We start from the raw sequence: 7,577 nt of genomic DNA on the forward strand, positions 1-7,577 counted from the left end.
TCCCAGGCTTGCCGCACTAAACAGCTGATTAGCACCGCAAGTCTGGGAGGCGGGAGAAGTGGAGCGGCACCAGCGTGCTCAGAGGAGAAGGCAGAGGGGAGGTGAGCTGGGTTGGGGAGCTGCTGCAGGGGGGGCTGCCTGGCTCTTTGACATGGCCCCCGCCCCTGCTCCGCCCCAGCCCTGCCCCCTCGCCCCTCCGCCCCTGTACTCACTGCATGGTCCACTCCTCTGGCTCCCAGCCATGCTGCCGGCGAGTGCTGTGGGGCAGTTCCCCTCTCTCCCCAAACTTGGGAGCCAGGGGAGCAGAGCAGGCTGACGCCCCAGGCCTGTGTGTGGGGAAGCAGAGGGGGGCTGGTCCCAGACCTCTGTGGGTGACAGGGGTTGGCTACTTCCTGTAGGAAGTGGAGTGACCCGGCCCCAGCCTGCTATTGCACAATCCCCAGCCATGCCGCACAGCGTGCCCCGAGAGGGAGTGGGGGGCCAAGCAGATGATCGAGCACGAGCTGGTCATTCTCATTGGTAGCTGTCTCGTGGCAGTGAGTTCAACAGGCCTTGGCACATGCTGTGTGGGGCAGGAGGTCCTTGTATTTGGAGCAGTGGGAGTGAACTGCGTGCAGTTGTGTCTCTGAGCACAACTGTGAATGTTATGGTGTGTGTGAGGGGTTATTGTGAGTGTGGCTGGGGGTGTGAATGTTTCTCTCTCTGGGGGTTGGACTAAAATGTCCCTCTGGGTGTGTTGTATGTGAGTATTCTTGGGATTGTGTGAGTCCCTTTGTGTGTGTGTGTGTGTGTGTGTGTGTGACTTGCTGCAGAATACAAAATCCTGCAAAGCCATTTCCTACTGGTTAGCCTAGCAACACACTGATACAGTGTCACAGATGCACACACACACGGAGCAGGGCTCAGCAGAAGGCAGCAGGGACACACAGGTCTCCCCTGGGCCAGCTTGGACAATTGTCCATCACTACTCGGCACAGTGCTGGTGCCCCCACACGAGGGTGGGCAGTGACCGGGGAGAGAGGGCAGATGTGCGGGATCTTTAAAAGCAGCAAAGAGTCCTGTGGCACCTTATAGACCAACAGACGTATTGGAGCATGAGCTTTCGTGCGTGAATTCCCACTTCGTCGGCTAGATTCAGAAGAAAGCACTTTGGGAAAATCAATCAAAGCCCTTAGCAGAGCTGGGACACAGACCCAGTGACCCCTGCACCACCCTGGGAGGGCAGTGGGGTTTAGTGGTCAGAGCAGGGAGGGGCTGGACACCAGGACCCCTGGGTTCTATCCTTGGCTCTGGAAGTGGAAGGGGTCTAAAGCAGGGGGACTGGGATCGAGGACTCCTGGGTTCCATAGGGAGACTGTTTTTCCCTTTGCTTCCCTCCCTCGAGAGCCCAGCCCAGCCCCCTAGTGGAGACTGAGCAGGAGTCAGGGGAGTTGTTCTCCCACTCTGGAATTATGATTCAAACTCCTCCCCCAGGGAATGTGACATCACAGAATCTGCCCCCCCCCCAACACAGAGAAAACTAGTGGGGTTAGGAGGGTTCTAGCTGCAGACACCCCTTGTCATTGCAAAAAGCCCCCAAACCTACTTGCACCCACAAAACACCCTCTCAGGCTATACACCCCCTGCTAGGACAGGACCTCTTGCTCCCACCCCTTTTCTTATCATCACAAGCTGCTCCCAGCCAGGCACCACACCCCATTCACACACCTTTTTTCACTACGTAGCTCAGTGGCAATCACTGCCCCGAAGTGACTCCGGTGCAGGCACTCCCCACACGAACTCCCCACACCGGATTCTGTCCACACACAGAGAATTCTCTCTGCCCGGCTCCTTCGGTTCATCTCGCTGCTCCCAGTACTGCCGCCAGACAATGCTCATCTGCATAACCCCGCCCACGAACAGGTGACAACTTCTCTCCTGCTGGTTTCAAGGGAGTGAGTTGCCCTTGGGGAGTGAGCAGGTCACAGCACGTCACAGCCCCAGCCAGGCCGGCTCCAGGCACCAGCTCAGCAAACAGGTGCTTGGGGCGGCCAAGGGGAAGGGGCGGCACGTCGGGCTCTTTGGCAGCAATTCGGCAGCAGGTCGCTCGGTCCCTCTCGGAGGGAAGGAGCTGCCACCAAATTGCCACCGAAGAATAAGGCAGCGCAATGGAGCAGCTGTCGATTGCGATCGTGGGTTGTTTTATTTTCCCCGTCGCTTGGGGTGGCAAAAACCCAGCCCTGGCCCCAGCACGTCACAGCCCCAGCACACATCATAGCACGTCACAGCCTGGGGCAGGGAGATATTGGGGGAGGGGATGAGGGGAGAATGGGGGACGGAGAGACCCAGCCTTATAGACCAATAGGGGCAGGGAGATATTGGGGGAGGGGATGAAGGGAGGTAGAGACCCAGCCCCATAGACCCATAGGGGCAGGAGATATGGGGGTCAAGAGGAGAGGAGAGGAGGTTGGCAGAGACCCAGCCTGGAGTGCAGGGAAAATGAGGTGGGGTGGAGGGAGGTAGGGAACAGAAGAGACGTGTGGAGTGGTGAAATGTTGGTCCAGGGAAACTGAGTCTCTCCCAGGACATGCTGTGCAGGGGGGAGCAAAGGGCAGAGAGAGGGACCCAGCCCCACAGAGCCCAGGAGTTATATTGGGGGCAGGGGAGGGATGGAGGGATGAGAGACCCAGGGCCATAGAAGTCCCATGGCTCCCAAGTTTGGGGGGAGGGGGGAACCACCCCACAGCACTTGCTGGCGGCATGGCTGGGAACCAGGGGAGTGGACCAGGCTGGGGCTGGGTCACTCTACTTACCATGCAGTGAGTGCAGGGGCAGGAGGACGGGACTGGGGCGGAGCAGGGGCAGGGGCCATGGGGAAGAGCCAGGCAGCCCCTCCTGCAGCATCTCCCAGCCCCAGCTCCCCACTGCTCTGCCTTCTCCCCTGAGCACGCCGGCACTGCTCCACTTCTCCTTCCTCCCAGGCTTGCGGTGCCAATCAGCTGTTTAGTGCGACAAGCATAGGAGGGGAGGAGAATTAGAGCGGGGGCGGCGTGCTCAGGGGAGAAAACAGAGCAGAGGTGAGCTGGGACAGGAAGCGGTTCCTCTGCACGCCCCCGCCCTTGTTACTTGCTGCGGGAAGCCCTCTCCCCGCATGCCCCCAAGCCCCCTCCCCAGCTTACCTCCTCTCCACTGCCTCATCTGAGTGTGGCTTTTGGTTCCCCCAACCACTTGGCACCCTAGGCAGCTGACTAGTTCGCCTAGTGGTTGCACCGGTCCTGGACACTGCCTATCAGCAGGATTCCTCCTCCTCCTCCTCAGTAAGATTAAATCTCCGCAGCTAGACAGCTGGTGCATCTGCTGCACCACAGTCCCCCATGCCTGAGCCTCCCTGCCAAAGCCCTGCACCCGGCTCCAGAGAATTAAGTCTCACATCTCACTGGGAACTCGACTTCTTGTGCTCAGAGAGTCTCGGCCCCCCTCAGTAGCTGACCTGAGAAACACAGCGTCTGCAAAAGCAGCAAAGAGTCGTGTGGCACTTTTTAGACTAACAGACATATTGGAGCATGAGCTTTCATGGGTGAATCCCCACTTCGTTGGATGCATCAGTGTTTGCCTTTTCCAAAGAAGTGCCTGGAGTGCCTTTTTTTATGTGACCCCGTGGCCTAATGGATAAGGCATCTGATTTCGGATCAGGGGATTGAGAGTTTGAGTCCCTTCGTGGTTGTGCTTGTGCAGCTTTACCTTTGGGCTAAAAGTCCTGCTCCCTTCAGGGCTGAAACCTCTTCTTGTCTGCTCAGGCCAATGCTCTGGCTTCAGCTAGAGCCCTGGGAAGGAGTTGGGGGGAATGGGCATCACAAAGGCTGGGGCACGAGCCCCAGGTGCTTCCAGTGTAGCCTTTGCCCTTCCTGTCTTGCCAAAGAAAATGGGCGGCTGCCCAGGGCTAGTGTGTAGAGCAGTTTCCCTCTTCCAAATGTGCGCCAGTCTCTGTGTTTGAGGTGGTTTGCTACATGGAGCCTGGGTGTTTCTCTGCTTCTCGCCAGCTGGAGAAAAGCCTCTTGGGGTAAAATCTCCTGCCCCATGGCAAAAGTGAGCACCTTGAGTGGGAATGGTAAGAGGCCCCACCAGCGGGGCTGGCCCTGCTTTCCTACCCTCTTCAATAACGGCCACAGAGCATCAGCAGCTGCCTCGCATGCTGGTCTGTGGGTGGCCTTCAGTGGGTGTTTGGCATGGCAGGGAGCAGGCTGGCTGAGTGTTTTTGTGCCTGTCTGAAGACCACACATAGGCATGGTCCTGCCCTCCTCTTGCCCTGTCCTCGGTTGTTGTGTGGCTTTTAAGCCTTCCCTTGGAGCTGTCAGCGCCAACCGCCTCTGCTCTAGGTGCCCAGAGGAGGAGAGGTGTGCTGGGCTCCAGCCTGGGAAGCCTGGCCCTGGCACTCCTTCCTTTAAATGCCATGTGGGCAAGAGGAAGAGCTGCAGCTACAGGGACCAAAGTTGTGGACATCAGATGAAGCAGCAAGAAACCAAACCATCAGGTCAACCCTCAGGAATCTCTAGCCAGACTGTTAAGTTCTAGGACCCCACCCTATAGCGGCCAGCTGGACCAAAGACCTATCTCCAGTGGGCATCAGTGACCCATGAGGAGGAGAAAAAACCCTTCCTGAAGTTTACCCAGGTAGACAGTAACTATACACATTGAGCTCCAAGACTTTACAGCAAACTTCAATATCTGCAGGAGGTCCCACTGAGATTTGAACTCAGATTCCAGGATTCAAAGTCCTGAGCGCTGCCCATTACACCATGGAACCTGCTCCCATTCTGTTTTCTAGACCCCTGGGTCTCTCGGCTGACTGGTTTGCACTCTGCACTTATTGCTTCCCACCTGCGGCTTCCTCTCGCAGGACTCTCTCTCCTCCTCCAGCGACTGTTGTCCTGCACTATGGGATCCGCGGGTCCTGCCCTGAGTCCCCACATCCCCCTGCTTGGTCTCCATTCCCTGCAGGCTGCAAAAATGTCAGGGGAGGACGCCCCTCCCTTCACTCGGTGCTTCCGCTCATATCGGCCAGCTGCAGCCTCATCTCATGGAACTCGGGCAGCTGTCACTTGATCCGGTTGTATAGTCACAGAATCACTGGCTCCCCAGTCTGGATGCTCTTGTGGAAATCCCACAGGCAACACTGCAGGACTTGGCACCATTGGTTTCTTTGATATTGCAGTGTTTGCCTGACCGCTGGAACAAAGCCGCCAACTCCTCCCTCACCGACTTCTGTCAATCCCTCTGGTTGCCATAGAACCCTCTGATGCTTTCCTGTTCTGCCAACACCGCCAGGCCTCATCCCCCTGCTCCTTTATCTTGCAAGCTCTGGATGTTCAGCTTCCAATGTCCTCTGCCCTGGGTCAGGGACAGGGACAGCTCCAGGCACCAGCGCAGCAAGTGCATGCCTGGAACGGCAAGCTGCAGGGAACGGCCTGCCAGTCACTGTGAGGGTGGCAGTCAGGCTGCCGTCAGCAGCATGCCTGCAGCAGGTCCTCTGGTAATGTGGATGTTGCCTCTCTCCTGATTCCTGAGGAAAGGAAGCTTTCCAGGAAATGGCCATGGATTCTGGGAATCTGCATGTGGCTGGCAGAGAAGCACCAGGAATCAATTGGCTCCTGGCACACAAGGCAATTTAGAATGGGGTGCCCAGACAGAGGCTTGAACCCTGGATCCTTAGATTAAGAGCTTGATGTGCTACCAACTGAGCTAGTTGAGATCATCTTCTCTGTTCACCACAAGAACGAGCAGATAGGCAAAAGAGAGGCAAAAAATGTCCCCAGAATCCCTCCTCTTTTTCTGCACAGCCGCTGACTGTCAGCAGGATTACTCCTCCTCCTCCCTTCTGTGCCTCAGTGTGACTAAATCTCCACACCTAGACAGCCGGTCCATCCGCTGCACCCCAATCCCTCATGCCTGAGCCTCCCTTCCAAAGCCCTGCAACTGGCTCCACAGAATTAAGTCTCACGTGTTGCTGGGAACTCGACTTCTTGTGCCCAGAGAGTCTCAGCCCCCCTCAGTAGATGACCTGAGAAACACAGTGTCTGCCTTTTCCAAAGAAGTGCTTGGAGGGTCTTTTCTTATGTACCATGTGGCCTAACGGATAAGGCGTCTGAGTGTGGATAAGAAGATTGAGGGTTTGAGTCTCTAGGTGGTTGTGTTTCTGCAGTTTTACTATTGTGCTGAACGTCCTGCTCCCTTCAGGGCTGGAACCTCTTCTTGGCTGCTCAGGCCAATGCTCTGGCTTCAGCTAGAGCCTGGGAAGGAGTTGGGGTTGGGTGTCACAAAGGCTGCGGCAGGAGCCCCAGGTGCTTCCAGTCTAGCCTTTGCCCTTCCTGACTTACCAAAGAAAGTGGGCGGCAGCCTGGGCTAGCGTGTGCACCTGTCCCTGTGCTGGAGGGTACTTGCTACATAGCGTCTTGGGAGCCTGGGTGTTTCTCTGCTTCTTGCCAGCTTGGGAAAAGCCTCTTGGGGTAAAATCTCCTGGCCCACAGCAAAAGTGAATACCTTGAGTGGGACCAGTCAGAGGCCCCACCATGGGGGCTGGCCCTGGGTCCTGCTTTCCTACTATCTTCTGATGTTGGCTACAGAGCATCAGCAGCCGCTCTGCATGCTGATGACTTTCAGTGGGTGTTTGGAATGGCAGGGAGCAGCCTGGCTGGGTGTTTTTGTGCCTGTCTGAAGGCCACACCTAGATATGGTCCTGCCCTCAGTTGCTCTGTGGCTTTTAAGCCTTCCCTTGGAGCTGTCAGCACCAGCTGCCCAGAGGAGGAGAGGTGTGTGGGGTCACTTTTACAGATGCCCCTTCCTTGGTACTGCTCTTGCTCAGCTGCACAGAAGAGTTTTCATCCCCAACCCCTGCTTAGCAGCCCTCTGGCACCATTCCTAAGGCTGCCCTGCCTCACTTTCTTCCCACCATGTTGGGAAAGTCAGCTCTTATCATTAAAGGTCAGATGGGCCAACTAGGGGCAAGTAAGCCCCTTCTGTGTTTTCCTACTGCAGATCTCAAGGTCAGGAACTCACCTTGGGTGGAGGTACTGCTGTGCTCCCAGAGGGCAAGCCATCTCTGCACAAAGCATAATGACAAGGCCCGCCAAAGCCCAGGATTGAACCAGGGACCTTTAGATCTTCAATTTAACGCTTAACCAACTGAGCTACTTTGGCAGTTGCATGACAGTATTTTGGCCTGTTGCTTCTCTGTCTGGGATGTTTTTGTCAGCAGTCGCACACAAAAAGGACAGGAAAAGAATGGCTGCTTCACACCCCCACTGGAGGAACCCGGCGCCCTTAGCTGTGGTGAGTAAGAAGTGTCTGTTAGTTGACAGGGCCTGTCCCCCAGGAGCTGGAACAGTAGCTGCCACCTCACCCTTGGCTCCAGGCTGTGAGAAATGCTCATTGCCTGGCTGCATGGGCGGATGTTGCTCCGTGCTCTGGAGAGCATCTGTATAGGTCTTTCAACCCCCCGTGTTCAATGAGACAGTCTGGTAAGGTCTCAAGTGTCCCCTCCGGCCTGGCAGCTGAGAGTCTGTGCAGACATCAACCCCCCTGCCAGCCCCAGAGCCAGCAGC

General features: G+C 56.6%; 2 non-coding genes across 2 annotated transcripts; both read right to left on the reverse strand.

Moving 5' to 3' along the window:
* Nucleotides 1-4,711: 4,711 nt before the first annotated feature.
* On the reverse strand, nt 4,712-4,783 carry TRNAQ-UUG (transfer RNA glutamine (anticodon UUG)). The gene has a single exon. It is a non-coding gene; the product is annotated as a tRNA-Gln (tRNA).
* Nucleotides 4,784-7,100: 2,317 nt separating this feature from the next.
* TRNAF-GAA (transfer RNA phenylalanine (anticodon GAA)) lies at nt 7,101-7,173 on the reverse strand. Its single transcript has one exon. It is a non-coding gene; the product is annotated as a tRNA-Phe (tRNA).
* Between the last annotated feature and the right edge of the window lie 404 nt (nt 7,174-7,577).

Source organism: Gopherus flavomarginatus, chromosome 16, assembly GCF_025201925.1.
Source record: "Gopherus flavomarginatus isolate rGopFla2 chromosome 16, rGopFla2.mat.asm, whole genome shotgun sequence".
Classification (NCBI taxonomy): Eukaryota; Metazoa; Chordata; order Testudines; family Testudinidae; genus Gopherus; species Gopherus flavomarginatus.